This window comes from Muntiacus reevesi, chromosome 4, assembly GCF_963930625.1.
Source record: "Muntiacus reevesi chromosome 4, mMunRee1.1, whole genome shotgun sequence".
Classification (NCBI taxonomy): Eukaryota; Metazoa; Chordata; class Mammalia; order Artiodactyla; family Cervidae; genus Muntiacus; species Muntiacus reevesi.
The window spans coordinates 2,867,569-2,885,236 of NC_089252.1; the positions used below are offsets into that span (position 1 = coordinate 2,867,569).

Consider the following 17,668-nt stretch of genomic DNA (forward strand, 5'->3'; position numbering starts at 1 on the left):
GAGTCCAGGATGCAGGTGTCAGCAGAGCCAGTTCCGCCTTGCTGAGGGAGAACCTGTGCTGGGCAGATCCTTGGAGCCCCTTGGCTTCTGGACTCACGGCCCCAGCCGAGCCCCCGTCGTCATCACACGGGCCCCTCCTTGGCCTCCAGGTCCCCTCCTCTCTTCTCATAGGATGTTGTTGTTCATTGTTGTTCAGTTGCTAGGACGTGTCCGACCCTTTGCAACCCCACGGATTGCAGCACACCAGGCTCCTCTGTCCTCCACTATCTCCCAGAGCTTGCTCAAACTCATGTCCATCAAGTCAGTGATGCCATCCAACCATCTCATCCTCTGCTGCCCTCTTCTCCTCCTGCCTTCACTCTTTCCCGGCATCAAGGTCTCTTCAGTGAGTCAGCTCTTTGCATCAGGTAGCCAAAGCATTGGACCTTCCTATAAGGCTACTGGTCACTGTAAACAGGGCTCACGCTAAACCAGGATGACCTGGTCTTACCTAGTGACATCTTCAAAGACCTTATTTCCAAGTTAGATTACATTTTGAAGTTCTGGATGGACAGGAATTTGTGGGGACACTATTCAACCCAGTTCAGAGTCTCCCAGATCTGGACTAAGGGTCTCGGCCCCTCCCTGGCTTCATGACCTCACAATCCTCACTCCCCTGGCAGTTGTGATGTCTAACTCAGGGGACAGTACATCCTGGTTTGCCCCAGATGGTCCCTGCTGCCCTGACATCCCTTTAACATTGTCCCGTTTACTCTCTAAGGTGTCTCCGTTTGAACAATAAATGACACAGTCACTCCACAGGTGTGAAAGCCTAACTCACAGGAGGCTCTAAACAAGTAGCACCGTCTAGTATCAGAAGAGGGGGCATTCAGGGACAGGATCACGGGTTTGGTACGGGTTTGGTAAAGGCTTTCTGTCACCGGGAGGTGAAGGCTGAGCCCACAGTTAACAGCTTTGGCTACAAACCAGAAAGAACCATTTGTGTGCGGAGTGTGGAAAGGAGGATAAATCACGTGCTGGTTGGAGTGTGCAGAACTCTCCCATGAGTAGATGCGTCTCCAGCTCTGTGGACGCAGTCTCATGGGTGTATTTAAGTCGACAGTTAAGGGGGGGGGGGGCGGTGAGGAGGAGAGGCTGAAGCTCGCTCCCGACTTCGCTGGCTTGGCACAGTCAGGCAGACAGCGCAACTTCCAAAGTCTGCTGAATTCTTGAATGAACTGTGAAGACATTTCCCAAATCAAAGTTCATGACACTCAAGTAGGGGTAATTCCAGCTTTTCAAGACAGAGTCTAAATCACTTTCGTTTCTCATTTGTAAAGTAATCTAATTCAATTCTTCCATTAGTTCTCCCGGCAAATGTCTTGAACTTTTTCTGCATCAGAATCAGCCCCATGTTTGCCAGAAGTACAGTTTCCAAGACCCCTACCCAGACCTACTGAAGACAAGCGTTCAGGATGGAGCACAGAGGACCCTGATTTTTAAACACCACCCCTGGTGATTCTCTGCTCATTCACTAGAAGCGGTAGCTGCAACCTCAGGGCACTTGTGATTCAGCTTGGACAGGAAGAAAGGAGGCCCAACCAGCTAGGACCCAGCAGACTGCCTTTACCTACTAATATTTATCACCAAATGTGGATTCAGGAACAATCCTGAGACTCTTGAACACTTTTTCTCTTATCTCCTTAAATATTGAACTCAATGACGCCTTCCCATCTTCAAATCAACTAAAATGAAAGTGTAATTTTTCCTCTGTGGCTTTGTTGTTGTTATTGTTTAGTTGCTAAGTCCTGTCCGACTCTTGCAACCTGATGGATTGTAACCCACCAGACTCCTCTGTCCATGGGAATCTCCAGGCAAGAATACTGCAGCAGGTTGCCATTTCCTTCTCCAGGGCATCTTCCTGACCCAGGGAATGAACCCAAGTCTCCTGGGTCTCCTGCACTGCAGGCAGATTTTTTTACCACTGAGCCATGCAGGAAGCTCCTTCTATGGGTATATTAGCATACAAAATGAGGACAGCAAATTCCACCACAAACCTGAAGAAAAGTTATATCAAGGATAATAAGTGATAATAAACTGTAAAGATTTTTCGACTCTGAAAGCACTGGTTCACAAAGGATCAGTCTGTTGGTCTTGTTCCAAGGCCTTCCAGAATAATAATAGTTAAAAACACAGAGTAAAATGTATATAAAAATGCAACAACACACAGGTTAAGGTTTTCCCCACCAACATGTACTATGTGGATTACTCTGGAAACTTAGCCCCCCACTGAATCTATTTCATAGGAAAACATAAAATGTTTACAAAGTCCTCCTACACCTCCCAGGGACTTAAATTTCAAATCACACCCTGCTGTTTTTAAGCCCTGAGGTCAAGCAGGAAGAGATTTCTTTTATGTTGGAAAGGAATCAAGGGATTCGGGCATATTTTAGCTCATCTTTCATTTCCAAGCACTCCTTAGACATTAATAAGTGTAATCCCCTAATTTGGCAAAGAAATACAGCCCCCTAGATATCGGGCCTTTGCCTGGGCTTGAACAAAGAGGGCAAGACTGCCCCAAATCTGGGAGGGGGCCGCCACTCCCCAGACCTTTGACCACCCTCGTTCCCCCAAGTTACAACTTTTCAGTTAGGAAACTGAAGAAAAGAAAAATATTTAAAATGCAATCATAAGTGTGTCTATGCATCATTAAGGATGGACAATTTTCTTGTCACTTTCCAAACTTTAAATGTGAATTTTTCTTCTAACTGCTGGATTTTATTCTTCTGGGAAAAAAAGGGGAACGCTTTAAGAACCCGAAAATGAGGCTTCCACCTAATACTAATTTTCTTCTTAGTTATAAAGACTATTGTTTGTTTGAACAAAGAGAAATAGGAGCTATTAGCAGCTGTTTACATTATAGGAATGAGGGCACCCTCGAGGGGGGAGGAGAGGGAACCTTGCTTACTAATGAGCCCGGGTTACTTGGAAAATGTAGGCCCCGAAAAGGAAAGAGGCCACTAATATCTTCTAGTCCTTCCATCCAACCAATATGCTGTATTGATCATTATTGTTAAATGCCACCAACATATTTTAGATAGATTAGGTTTAGTGTTAGAACTTAGATTAAACAAGCAGAGTCTGATTTTCAAAACCAAAACCAAAACCAACACAGCACCCTAGAACTCTGGGAGCAGATTTGTATAGAAACACCCTGGAGCCAGGCTGAGCACCCAGGGCAGCCACGTGGGGGTCGCCACCGGCCCAAGGAACCCTGGCTTCTCAGGAGGGGCTGCAAAACAGGCCCTCGATAAATATTTATAGAACAAATGAGTGAATGAATTTCACTTGAATTAAACATGACTCGTCCACGCCTGGCATAATTCCCTTTCATTCCAGTGAACAGAAGCCTAGCTGAGAGCAGTAAAGTTCCCTGAGCTGCCCAGCTGCCTGGGGGCTTTTCCGGCCTGGGCCAGGGCAGGAGGAAGCCCCAACTAACTCATGGTCACTCCTCAGAATACTTTTATTAAAGGGGAAAAAAAGCACCAACGATGATACCCAGTGACAAACTTCTGCCACCCACCCATTCCATGTTCCCCCTGGTCATGCGCTGGTTTCAGACTTAGGGCACAAGTGACCCAAGTCAGAATTCTTTTTTTCTTTTAATCTTTGGGGAAGAAACAGAAAAGGAGGAGAAAGCACAAGTGCAGATTAAATATGAGTCAGGTCCAGGTTTTTAATATGTTTAACTCACCAGATAATCAGAGCATTAAATGCAGGCATAATTTGTCAGCAAGCTCCCTCCATTGTTCCCTGAAGCATGCGGGGTAGGGGGTGTGGACTGATTCAATTCATGTGGGAATCGGTGTTTACATCCACGAGTCCTAATGGAAAGGCACACAGTTTTCAAACGAACAAATAAATCATAATGCCCTTTGCCACTAAAGCCGGGGACTTTGCGATGCCTCTCTCCCGGGTGGACGAGCAACGTTTGGAAGGATGTTTTCTTCCGTGTGGAAATCTCTACTTGCTGGCTACTGCAGCAAGTCCCGGAAGGGCTGAAGCCTCTCCAGTTCGAGTTTTAGAAGTCTCCAGGAAAAGCGGATTCTGCTCTCTGCCTTTCCCTCACGACTTAACCTTTCTTTTTTTCCTTTTTCCTGTAAGAGACTTTCATTTGTTGCTTCTAGAAAGCCAGGTGCATGGCAGTCCATCTCTCCGGCAGAACCCTGTTTCCTGGTGGGTCACCCATGGCGCGCGGGCTGCGGGCAGGGGCTGCAGAGGAGGGCTGCGGGGAGGAGGGGCCGCCGCCTGGGGACCCGCGGTCGAGGCCCCGGCCCACCCCTTCGGGCCGCCCTGAGCTGGGAGGGAGTCGGCTTTTCCACGACACGCACTGACTAATCCTTCAGAGATTAAAAACCCCTTCTGTGAGCTCAGCGTTCCCCGTGGCCGCCCAGAACAAGCGAGTTCCTGGGATTTGGGGTTCCAGAATATCCGGCAAACAGCGTTTGCATAAAACGGGGGCGTGGGGGGGAGGGGAGAGGGAGGGCTCTCCGAGTGCCTGTTTCACACGGTTTACAAACAGTCTGCAGTTGCTCTTAGCCCTTGTGATTGCTTTTAAAAGTAAGGCAGTGGCATTTTGCATTTAATCCAGGCTAAAGCTCTTTGGTATAGTGACTTAAAAGGTCTTCAAGTAGCCAAGACTGCGCAGCTTGGATCCCATCTTTGCAAAGGTTACGAGTCCGTTTTCTAGAAGGCCTTTGTGGGCCCAAGCACAGGCCTCGGTCCTGAAGAAAAGGCGCGGGGGGTTAAGCAGGGTTCTCCCGGCCCACCCACCCCGCCCCGTCTGTGCGCCCTGCGGTCGGTCCGCGAGGCCTGCGGGCGCTGCGGGGCTGCGGGCACTCGCTTGTAGCATCCGGATGCAGGCGGAACCACCTCCACCCGCGTGTCCGCGTCCTCCCAAGAAACCGGAGCAGGATCCGGAGCAGGTCAAGGAGGCGCGGCCCAGACCGGCCAGCAGGGGACGCCGCGGGCCCTGCCGAGACAAAGGCGCGCGGCCAGGAGCCGGGAAGTGGGGGCGGCGCCCGGGGCCGGGGGTGGGGGGGCGGGGAGGCCTCTCCTCCGCGCCCTCCGCAGCCGCAGCCCAAGCCCGCCCGCGGCCCGGGGGCTGACCCAGGGCAGCCCGGCCCCCCGGGAGGGGACGGGCGGGGGGTGAGCTGATATCTTTCCCAAGATGGTTCCCACGGGCCGCGCGGTCGCGGGCATCTGTCCCCAGGTCACCGACGGGCTTCCCCGCATCACAGCGCGGCCGCCCGGGGCGCTGCGAGGTGGGGACCCCAGGCCCGCATGGGCTCGACCGCCGAGGCGTGCAGGGTCCCGGGGGGCAGGTCCTCCCGCCGCGCCTCCCGCCCCCCGGCCACTCCCCGCGGTGACCTCATTCCTGGGTCGCGCCGAGCAGCCTGCCTTCCGCGCCCGGGACCTTGCAGGCTTTTGCGTTTGCACACGCGGCGCGGGCGACCTCGTCCTTAGAGGAGACGCCGCCTTTATTTCTGGCACAAACCGCCCCCCCTTCCCTCCCCCGCCACCGAGCAGAGTCACTTTGGCACGGCGTCACGTGGCCCTCGGGGCCGGCTTCCCGCTCCGCACCAGGTGAGCGCGGAGCCGCGCACACACCGTGTGCACGGCCATCCCAGCCGGGGCCTGCGAGGCTCGGGCTGCTGCCAGGCTCTAGTGCAAGTCGGGTCAAGGCGGCCTGCCGGGACCTGCCACGGAGCCCGGGGCCTCGGGAGAGTCTGCGCGGGGCCCTGCGGGAACACAAAGGGCCTGTGCGTCAGGCTCCTCCCCGCCGGCGCGCAGGCTCCTCCCCAGCGAGTGGGGGACACACGGAAGCATCTTCACCCACGCGGGCCACACCTGGGGGCTCGGAATTTCTGCGCCCTCTGTCCTGCTGCCCCAAACCCTTGGGAACCCAATCCAAAACTTTAGTTCCCCTGGCTCCATGGCCAGGTCTTTCCCAACACTGAAGGGGTTAGCTGGGGGGAAAAAAATCAAAGCCAAGTTTTGAGATTAAATTTCCTGTGTATCTTCAATACATTAGAACAGAAATTCAGAGGGGGAAACAGCATTGGGAACGAACTTTTCTCCTGTGCCCCAGTGAACCCACGGCCCCCTCGCGCTCCCCACCAGAGTGGGGAAGATCTGAATACTGTGATTATAACAGACTGCATTGGACACATTTTCTCTTTTAAGATAAAAGTTTTATTTCAGAGAGAAGCACAAAGACGCCACTGTCGTGAACAAGCCGGGGCCTCCCCGGGGCTGGAGGACCTTCCAGATGGGAACAAAAGGCGTTGGCTCTTGATTAAGGGAAGTCACTGGTGGGCCCAGCCCCTGGGCCCCGGTCCTCCCCCACCTCCGGGCCCTGGGCTCCCACTGCAGAGGTCCTTGGGCGCCAGACCTGGTCTTTCCCTCTCAGCCCCCTTACTTTTGCTAAGTCACCCCCAGGCCTCAGCCTGCTTCTGTCCCCACTCATCATCCCCATCAGGGCTCTTGTCCTCTTTAATCAATAGAAATTGATTAGAGGCCAGTCAAGAAATTCAGGCAAGGCTTTATAGGGGCCACTGCTGCAGCCAGAGGGAGGGAGAATAGCTAACAGTCCCCTTGCTAGCTCCCGAGGGGGGTCGAGCTGGTTCCTTATATGGGATGCGGGCAGGGGTGTGTCTGTCCAGGGGCTGGCTGGAGGGGTGGTTTAGATGGTCTGCACACCCTTTGCTGGTGTGGAGTGCAGGGGGCACAGGCAGGACCCTGCTTTTGCTCCTGGGTCTTCAGAAGTGGCAGTTGGGTTTTTCCTATCTTAACCTGTGTCTTATTGTCTGTAACTTGCCCCAACCGTACACACAGAGTTATTTTTAGCCCCTTTGTATCTTGTTGCTTGAGGACACCTTTGTCCAGGTGCGAGCATTGCAGCAGTGCCGCAAAGCCCTGCAGGACTGGGTTTACCTCCTGGATTCCCGAGAGATTCTCGCCGTCACCCGTAAAGCCCCAGCCTTGACCTTCCTCCATTCTTAACTTTGACTGTTGCCACCTTGAAGGGACCCCCCCTGGAGCATTCGTTACATCCCCACGTGTGGTCTGAGCTCCCCGTGCAGCTCAGCACCAGACTCACTGCTGTCTTGGAGGCTTCGCCGTTTCTTTAGTTCATCCTCAGCTCAAGTTTCAGAGCCACGTGACTGGGAGTGGGGAGCTCCTGAACCCCCACATTTTCAGGTTTCTGGAATCTCCAGTCCCAGGTGAAGGAGGCAGAGTTTTCTGCCTGTTGGTTCCAGGAAATGATTAAAGCCTGGGTTGGACTTCCTGCTCTTTTTCACCCCTGTCTCCAACAGTTATCTGCCAGAGATCACGGTTTTCGTTTCATCCCAGGCCCTCGTTCCTCTTCCTCTTACAAAGCGAGCACCACCTCCAAGTCTTGAACAAAGAAGAACCTTCCTTTTTCTTCCCAACATCCTAAAGGGAACAATCTTCTACCTGCTTCAGCCCTGCTGACTTAAACCCATCGAATCTGGCTTCTAACTGAGTCCTTCTGTCCTTGTACAAAAAATTGGTGTCTTGGGGAATTCCCTGGCGGTCCCATGGTTAGAACTCTGCGTTTTCACAGCTGAAGGCCCGAGTTCAATCCCTGGTAGGTGAACTAAGATCCCTCTAGCCACGGGGCACAGCCAAAACAAACAAAAAATTGCTTGTCTCAAAGATCACAGTGACTGAATTTATGTTTAATTTTAATTTGGATTTAGTGTTCAGTGGCCAAGTCACTGAGTCTGTCCTTAACCAGGATGGATACTCGTCATCTTCAGGACACTCATCCAAATGCAGCCTCCTTGTGGAAGGGATAGTGTGTCCTGAATTAGCAGGAAATACCAAGAGTTTCCAAGAGGAAGGAGCAGAAGTAAGGTTTAAATCCAGCTATCAAACCAGAAGTGTAGACCCTGAGACACCAAAGCTCACAATCCCAGGTGCATTAGTTATCTACTGCTGTGTAACAACATGTCCCCAAACTCAGAGGCTTTGAGCAACAATAAACATTTATTGGGCTTCCCCAGTGGCTCAAATGGTAAAGAATCTGCCTGCAACGTGGGAGACTTGGTTTCGATCCCTGGTTGGGGAGGATCCCCTGGCGAAAGGAATGGCTACCCACTCCTGTATTCTTGCCTGGAGAATCCCATGGACAGAGGAGCCTGGCAGGCTACAGTCCATGGAGTCACAAAAGAGTCGGACATGACTGAGCAACTCACACTTCCATGCAAACATTTATTATCTCACATGGTTTCTATGGATCAGAATTCAGGCCCAGCTAAGCCAGTGGTTCCGGTTCAGTGCTGCTCCAGAGATTGCATCAGGTGTTGGTTGGAACTGCAGTCATCCGGAGGCCACATCCAGGTCGCTGGCTCATGTGGTGGGCAAGCTGGTCCCTCCTGGCAGGAGGCCTTCACAGGGTTCTGCATCCATCCACAAGACTGACACCTCCTTCCAGAATGAGTGATCAGAGGGGTGAAGGCAGAAGCCGCAGCGTCTTCAGATACACCTGGGACATCTCCCAGCGCCGTGTCTGCATCATGCTATTGGTTAGTCAGTGGGGCAGGATCACCGAGGGCATGGAGGCCTAGGGGCCCCTGCAGGTGAAGTAACTCTGGAACCCAGAAGGAACATGACTCTGTAGGACTACCTACTTCAAAGTTTTCAAACCTTTCTTTATCTCTTCTTTTTTAAGTGAAACCCTTTTATCAAAACCTCCATATATCACAACTGTATTTCAATAAAAATTTAAGCCAATGCAAATTGTAAATCATCTATAATTTCAATAAATATTTTTTAAAATGCTTATATCAGAATCGCAGTTTATGTACAAATAAAAATAGCACCGCCCTAGTTTAAGCCACTGGAGCTGCTGGTTTCCCTCCCAAGCCCTTCATCCCTCACGCTCTCTAGGTGGGACTCCTTGCCCTCCAGAGAAGCTTCAAGGACCACTTGACTACAGGCCTGTGGGAACAGCTTTTGGAAAGCAGTGTGACACAGTCATTTAGATTTAAGTGCACCTGTCCTTTGTCCATCACTTCTACTTTCATCCACATGCACTTGCAACTTTCATAAGTGCATAGAGATGTAGGTACAAGGCAAAATTTTAGAAACACTTAAATGCCCACTGATAGTGGGCTGCTTGCATAAATGATAGTACAGCAGGATGCTATGTGCCTATTAAAAAATTAGGAATTTTTTAAATATATTGACCTGGAGAGATCTATTGTTACATCTTAGTTCCCTGACAGAGATCCAACCTGTGCTCCCTGCAGTGGCATTGAGGTCCTATCGATGGACTGCCAGGGAGTTTTCAAAAGACTTCCGTTTTTAACTGTGTACCATTTAATATTTTTAAGATCACTTTCAACAGCCCTGTGGTGATTCACCTTCTTTTAGTGAAATACAATTCATATTCCATGAAATTCTTCATCTTGAAGTGTTCAATTTAATGGTTTTTAGTTCACTCGCAAGGGTGTACTGCTGTCTCTGCTATCTAATTCCAGAATGAGATGGGTCACTTGGACAATAAATGTTGCTAGGTAGAATGAGAAAGACCTCAATTGCTAGTTCCCGGTGTCCACACTGGCTTCGGTGGGCAGATCACCTAAAGGGACAGCCTGTGGAGGGGCAGTGGTCATCCCTCCCACCCCTTGGACCTCTCTCCACCTTTCAGACTTTGGAAACCCCTGGAGACTGCCTTCCACTTCCATCCACAGGGGCTCACATTGTGCATTTTGTTTGCCAGGCACTTGACTGACTTGGAATTTCTCTCCACCAACTGCCATCGCCCCTTTCATTACTGGCGGGATTGTTACCAAGGCCAGCCCTGACATCCTTAGACGCCATGTGTCCGTGGATGTCTCTAATCCTCCTAGTGGCCACACCTCAGGTTCTCTAAGCGCTGAGCGCAGGGAAGCAAGACATAGTTCATAGACTCAGAACAGCAGGCGGGGGAGGAATTCACCAACTCATCCCAGAGCCTAGCGTTTCTGTTACTGCGGCAGGAGCGGTCAGGAGGAACCCCTTCTTCTGTCTCACTCCGCAGCTCCCCTGGATCTTTGAGGCTGTCACCTTCCTTTACAAGTTTAGTCCCGAACCCGCTGACAACAATCCAGTTTTCAGGACGGAAGGCTGTCGGGAGCCCAGGGTATCCTTGGTCGGACCCTGAGGGGTGTGGTGAGTGGCCTTTTCCATCTTGGCTGAGTCTACCTCTGGAGTCTGGGTTCTTCCTGGTGGCAGCCACAGACCCCCAGGCCTGAGCTCTCCAGTTCAGGGCTCAACACTTCCCACCAGCCACTATCTTGGGTTCGGCCAAGGGCCAACTGTGTGCACATCTTTGGGTCCCTTCCCTGGACCCAGATCCAGCACAAGCCCTGGACCTGTGTATAGCGGGCATCCCCCATTACACTTTTACATCGTGCCCTGAGCCCTTAGTGTGGGAACTATTGGAGCACTAAGACGCTTGCTGGAATTACCAAATTCCAACCTTAGTTCCACATTCCTACACCAAGTACATGGGGCTTGCCTGGTGGCTCAGTGGTAAAGAAATCCACCTGCGATGCAGGAGCTGCAGGAGCCTCAGGTTTGATCCCTGTGTCAGGAAGATCTCCTGGAGGAGGGCATGGCAACCTACTCCAGTATTCTTGCCTGGAGAATCCCATGGACAGAGGAGCCTGGCAGGTTACCGTCCCTGGGGTCACGAAGAGTCGGACACGACTAAAGTGACTGAGTTCAACACACACCAAGTATATAAAGGTGCTTGCATTCGTAATCCTGACACGCTCAGGGGCTAGCCTGATGTCTCACTGAACAAATTGAGAGAGAAAGTGGCCACTGCCTGGGGGTATCTGATGTGTGGACAGACCGTGTGTCCTTTACAAACGCCACACAACACATAATTAAATCTTGGAACCTGTGAGGCTCATACACTTCAGTGGATTCTGAGTCATCCTGATGCCTGTTTGCAGAATCTCAGCAGAAAATGTACTCAAGGAAACAGAGAAAAGGGACTCTGAGCAAAATGTAAAGTCAGTGAAACAAAATGCTTTTGTTTATTCGTCTTCCAACCAGAAAGACCCCAGAAGGGCTAACCGATCTTGTATGTTTTTTAGGAGTTTTGTATCAATTCAAGGGTAGCGATCACCTCAGACAAATTAGTTTCTAAGAGGCATAGAATTTTCCCTATTGTTTTAATGCAGACAGAAGAGAAACCAGAATATATAACTAAAGTTTAAGCATTATCAAATTGATTTCAGTTTGCTTTGGTTATTTTACTTCTTTATCTTCACAGTTAAGGGAAATCAAGGGAAAACATTCAAGGGAAAATTTCGGTCCCTGGACCCCTTCAGAGTGGGTTGCTAGTTTTCCACACCCTTCTTTTCTCGATTGCGTTTACACATCACTGAGAATTTAGGTGATTCCTTTTCTTTAATCTAAAAATGTGCAGGCTCTCTCTGCTCCTACACAGACAAATGTGATCCAGCTCAGTGGCAGTGAATTGCTTGTTGTATCTTTTTTTTCTAAATTAAAAGCGAAGAAACAGGAATTGAGGTGATGTAGGAATGAAGTGAAGTGAACTCGCTCAGTCATGTCTGACTCTTGTAGTCCTCCAGGCTCCTCTGTCCATGGGATTCTCCACGCAAGAATACTGGAGTGGGTTGCCATTTCCTTCTCCAGGGAATCTTCCCGACCTGGGGATCGAACCCAGGTCTACCTGCATTGCAGGCAGGCGCTTTAACCTCTGAGCCACCTGGGAAGACCAGATATGGGATGGAAGTCCTCAAAATCGCTTTTGCATGCAGAAGGGAGGGCCTCTGGATCCCCCAGCCCAGCTGACCTTCCTTCTGTGGTGACCCTGGGCTCCGGGGCTCTGCTGGGATCAGCTAAGCAGTGCACACAGGAGTCTGTGCAGATTTGGGTAGGACTGGGCAGCACCCCTTCCTCTCCGCATAACTCACCTTTCACCCTGAGGTCAGAAGTCCCGCTCCTCTATCGGGTGTGTATCTACGCGTGAAAGAAAATGTCTGTATTTAGACCCTGCCTCATTCAAAGGATTGGGTCTCTTGGTCCCCAGTTGGGAAAGCTCTTCAGGCAGCCAGGATGGGAGGGAAGGGGCTGGACGCAGCCCTGGGGGTCTCACCGCATGCCTGGGGTGCACGGCTGGGGTGCCCCGCTGCCTCCGTCTTCCTTCCTCCTCTCTGCCAGCATCCTCTCTGCTCCACCCAAGTAAATCCATGGTCTCAGACCCTGGTCCAAACACACCAACACCGGGAGATCTCCCCATCCTAGAGGGAGGAAGGAATGGGGTAACCAGCCTGGGGGCAGCCAGGACGCAAGGACCGCGGCTGTAGAGAGCACCGACCACGACCCAGTGGGCGAGCTTCAGACACGCTGGCCCTGAGCACCAGCTGCTGGGCCAGACGTGTCCCCGTGCGGTAAAATACAAACCCTGACAGCAGTAACTCCATGAGAGTGCCCTCCACCCACCCACAGCGGGCACACACATGTGCACACACACACAGAGACACACGCACACACGCACACAAACACACACATGCACACATGTACACAGACACACACATGCACACTCAGGCACAGACATACACGTGCACACTCATGCACAGACATACACATGCACACACCTGCGCAGACACACACACATGCACAAACACACACTTGCACACAGACACACACCCACACACACAGACACACCCACACAGACACACACATGCACAGACACACACGCGCACACACAAGCACATGTATGCACACAGGCACACGCACACACATGCACAAACACGTATGCACACAGACACACACCCACACACAGAGACACACAGACACACCCACACACATGCACAGACATACACGTGCACACACAAGCACAGATATGCACACAGGCACATGCACACACATGCACACACAGACACACACGCACATGCACACATACCCTTTCCTCTGACTCACAGCATTTTTCCCTAGTGAGTAACTGAAACCAAATGCCTCCCATTGCACACCCTGGGAGCTCACAAGTCCTAAAGAGAGACGCCCTAGTGCTTATACAGTTAAAGTATGTCGTCATTAAAAATATGGTTTTGAAGCCTGATGCATTGACAGTTTACAAAAGGAAATGTGAATACCTTTCTTTCCCCCCAGTTATTCACTGTAATGTCCTCCTGTTACCATAGATTCGGATCCACGGAGGGTAGCAGAGTCCTTCTCAGAGATCTGTCCATGCCACCAGCCTCAGGTCGACCAGACGGTGTGTGGAAGCAGGGAATTCAGGGGCCACAGTGAAACCCCCACCGCAGCTTCTCTGTTTCCAGTGAGTGACGGCTAGACATCAGGGGGCTTGCAAATGTGGACTCATACAAGGTTGGCAAAAGTGACAGGCTCAGAGGAACTGGCCCCAACTCGAACTAGGGCGTCCCCCCTCCCCTCTCCTGGCTCCACCAAACCCGCAAGCCCTCACTCACCCGGCAGAAGCCTGCTGCTCCCCTCCAAAGGCAGAAACAGCCGTGGTTTTTAAGACCTGAGATGATGCATCACTGTGGCTGTAACACTGGACTGAATCTTGTTCTGTATTCGATGTATCATATTCTCTGGGATAAAAAGGCATTTCAGAGCAAAACAAAACACCGAACACTGGGCAAGTAAAGAGCCACTGGAGTTACATACGCGGGGATGAGCAAAGGTCTCCCAGACAGTGCGGCCAAATGAACAGGAAGCTCTCTGGAGAACAAGGCCAAATTCAGAAAAACGGGTAAGTTCAGAAGCCAGTGGTCCAGATGAATGTGGACCCCAAGGTCCGATTCTGGGTTTTGCTTTGAGCTGCAAGCTTCATCACTTTGTTCGAAAACCCCAGAGTTTTGTGTTCATAATAAATGCATCACCTTGATCACCCCTTACAGCTTGCTTCTTACTCTTCTGTCTGCTTGATTGAGTCCAGGACTATGTATTTATGAAGTTCAAATTTGCCCTTTGCAGTGATGGAAATGTTTAGGAAAGAGTAGTGGTGATGACTGCATGACCTTGTGAATGTAATGTCACTGACCCTGCATTTAAAAATGGCAAAGTGGCACCTTTTACATTTATGTGTCTTGCCACCACAGGAAAAAAAATTTAAGTAGCTACCCAGAAATCTAACACACACACACACACACACACACACACACACATGCATCTACACATCATATATGCATGTATTTTTGTTTAAAAATAAAAACAGAAAAGAAAAACAGAATTGCATTATTAGTTATCATGTATTTTGTTAAATACACATGAGAGTGACCACTTTTTTCCCCTGAACAATTATTAAGAATAAAATGAATCGATTTACTGAAACAAACAAACCCAAGTCGCCCTTTGAGCACCCTGCCTGGAAACAAACAACAGAAGGCAGTGTCTGCCCCACGAGCTTCTCTCTCTGGTTTAAGGTCTGGGAGGCTGCGTCACCAGGGGGCCCCGGGGCAGGGGTGGGTAAGGTGTCAGGTGTTTGGTCCAGTTGCCCCATCACCTGGGCGTCTAAAGCACTCATCTCTGGAGGATGCCATCCAAGGTACCCACAGCTGCCCTTAGTAGAGGCCAGCTTCACCTGAACCTGGTACTGCTTAGAGGGTCCTAAGGAGGTGGGGGTGGTGGGAGGTGGGCATGTGGGACAGCCTTGCTGTCCAGAGTCCGGGGAAATCTGACACATGGTTTGTACACCTAAGCTGGTGTCTCTCTGACATCTGGGTGGAATATTAGAGATCTACTTTCACTCTTTCCACCGTCTCTCTTCCAAAAAGAAGCAGAGAAAGCATTTGCTATGTTAGATGGTTAAGCTGACATAATTTGAATGTTCGACTAGATACCACGACACTCTCCATGGAGACTGGCACAGTGTCCATCACTAGGAAAGAAAGTGAAGATGAACATCCCAACAGAAGAGAGATTGTGCTGATTATAATTCTCCCCTTCACATTCCTGGGTGCTCACAGAGGCTCTTTCTACGAGTTTATCTTAAAGATGCCCCTTGTGAATGTGACTATTTGTGTATGTGGACATTATTGAAAAGGCTGAAGTGTGACCAATTCTTCTTTCCATTGAGTGTGGGGATTTTTAAAACCATAGAATTTGTTTGCAGAACAAGATCCACCCATGTAACGCCTTGCTGTATGAGGCTGCACATGGCCCACTGCGTGTAGTGATTTCACTTGATGGTTAAAAGTAAGATCAGCCTTTGGCTTTCAAATGGCAACTCAACGCTGACATGAACCTAGATCAGGACAGGATGTTTCATGGTGTATGACCATTTGTCTTGTTATTATGAATTGTTAAAAATGCTGAAAATACAGATGAATGGATGGGTGCACTGGGAAAGCTTGGTAGATTAGACATTGAGGTTTTTAACAGACATAATGAGTTTTACTTGTAGTTTTCAAAACAGGCCACCTTTTCTTCTTTTAAAAAGTTCATAACAATTCAATCAGTATTAATAACAAAGGAAAAAAATACATATATACCACAGTAGAGCCAGTGGAGACGCATTCAGACCACACATTTCCTGCTGCATTTTGTGAGCTGGGAGAACTTGCCAAAAAGCAATGTTTTAAGAAAGTAGAAATCTTTTCCAAAATTACAACTAAAGTCTACTTTTGTGGTCAACTTCATTTAAATTCCTGATTTGGGGGGAAATGCAGATTTTAGGCCTCTTTGGAAATTACCTGTATAACTGAATATGTCCTAAGCCTTCAGATACATTTACAGCTATTTAATATATGAGACCTTACTTTGAAAACAAAGGTCATTACGTAAATGACAGAAGTAAAATTCTATTAGACATAGATGAATCCTCATGTAGAAGCTTTTCAAAGTGTTAATGGATAGGCTAATTATTCTTGTTAAAAATAGATTTTAGGCTTTGTCTTTTCTAATTAAAAGATATATTCTTGTTAATTCACATGCAAAAAAAAAGTCAGCCACTGTTTAACACTTAAATTTAACATTAGCCATTAACATTAAATTTAAATAACATAACATTAAACATTAGAATCTAACTATTAGCCACTTGAATTTAACATTAAAATTGATACACTATGTAAACTATTTGGCACAAATTTCTTGCACAAACTAAATTATCTATCCCACGATGAGAAAGCAAAAGTGACTGAAGTGAGAAGTTGTGGTTTATCAGAGTAGTCACTGGACTGAGAAAGTGGCTTACACAGCCTCTCGACCTTCTCAGTGAAAGGATGGATCGGGTCCTTAGGATCCCTCAAAACACTAACCATTTGATTCCAAATGGGTCAAATGAGGAGGGCTGGTAATTTTCACTAGAGTGGATATGTCCACAGCTATACCTCTGTGTGCATGTGTGTGTGCGTGTGTGTGTGAGAGAGAGAGAGAAGGCAGACTTGGCTACTTTTTCCATAAGGCCTTAAATTCATTACAATTCAATGTAACTCCTTAACTGTAATCACTAATGACACCCGGGCAAAAGTAATAGTAAATAATGAAAATAAAGTTGGAGACAGTTTTGCTTTGCTTTTTTGTTATTTGTTTAAATCAGAGCATGATTTACAGTTTAGTAACAGATCAAAGGACAAAATGAGATGGGTAACTATGAATTATTTTTAAGTCCATGAGCCCCTTCAAGACAAGTCTTTGCGTCTTTCCTTTATACTAAATCTGAAGATTCATATGACCCCTTCACCAATGTTTAAATGTTTGGATGGACTGGTTCCAAATTGGGAAAGGAGTACATCAAGGCTGTATATTGTCACCTTGCTTATTTAACTAATATGCAGAGCACATGATGCTAAATGCCAGACTGGATGAAGCACAAGCTGGAATCAAGATTGCATGGAGAAATATCAGTAACCTCAGATGCACAGAATAACACCCTTATGGCAGAAAGTGAAGAGGAACTGAAGAGTCTCTTGATGAAAGCGAAAGAACAGAGTGAAAAAGCTGGCTTAAAACTCAACATTCAAAAAACTAAGACCATGGCATCCAGTCCCATCACTTCATGGCAAATAGATGGGGAAACAGTGAAAACAGTGGCTGACTTTATTTTCTCAGGCTGCAAAATCACTGCAGATGGTGACTGCTGCCGTGACATTAAAAGACACTTGCTCCTTGGAAAAAAAGTTATGACCAACTTAGACACCATGTTAAAAAGCAGAGACATTACTTTGCTGACAAAGGTCCATATAGTCAAAGCTATGGTTTCTCCAGTAGTCATGTATGGATGTGAGAGGTGGACCATAAAGAAAGCTGAGTGCAAAAGAACTGATACTTTTGAACTGTGGTGCTGGAGAAGATTCTTGAGAGTCCCTTAGACTTCAAGGAGACTCAACCAGTCAATCCTAAAGAAAATCAGTCCTGAATATTCATTGGAAGGACTGATGCTGAAGCTGAAACTCCAATACTTTGGCCACCTGATGCAAAGAACTGATTCATTGGAAAAGACCCTGATGCTGGGAAAGATTGAAGGTGGGAGGAGAAGGGGATGACAGAGGATGAGATCATTGGCTGGCATCACCAACTCAATGGACTTGAGTTTGAGCAAGCTCTGGGAGTTGGTGATGGACAAGGAAACTGGCGTGTTGCAGTCCATGGGGTCACAAGGAGTTGGATA

The 17,668-nt window shown here is 48.8% G+C and overlaps 1 long non-coding RNA gene and 1 other non-coding gene across 2 annotated transcripts in view; both read right to left on the reverse strand.

Moving 5' to 3' along the window:
• Positions 1–8,314: 8,314 nt before the first annotated feature.
• Positions 8,315–17,668, reverse strand: part of LOC136166140 (uncharacterized) — a 29,367-nt gene continuing 20,013 nt past the window's right edge. Inside the window, exons 2-4 of the long non-coding RNA XR_010662857.1 lie at positions 12,188–12,332; positions 12,006–12,051; positions 8,315–8,659 (exon numbers count right to left, since the gene is read on the reverse strand). This is a non-coding gene — a long non-coding RNA (uncharacterized lncRNA). The remainder of the gene's footprint in view (positions 8,660–12,005; positions 12,052–12,187; positions 12,333–17,668) is intronic.
• On the reverse strand, positions 11,731–11,803 carry TRNAC-GCA (transfer RNA cysteine (anticodon GCA)). Its single transcript has one exon. It is a non-coding gene; the product is annotated as a tRNA-Cys (tRNA).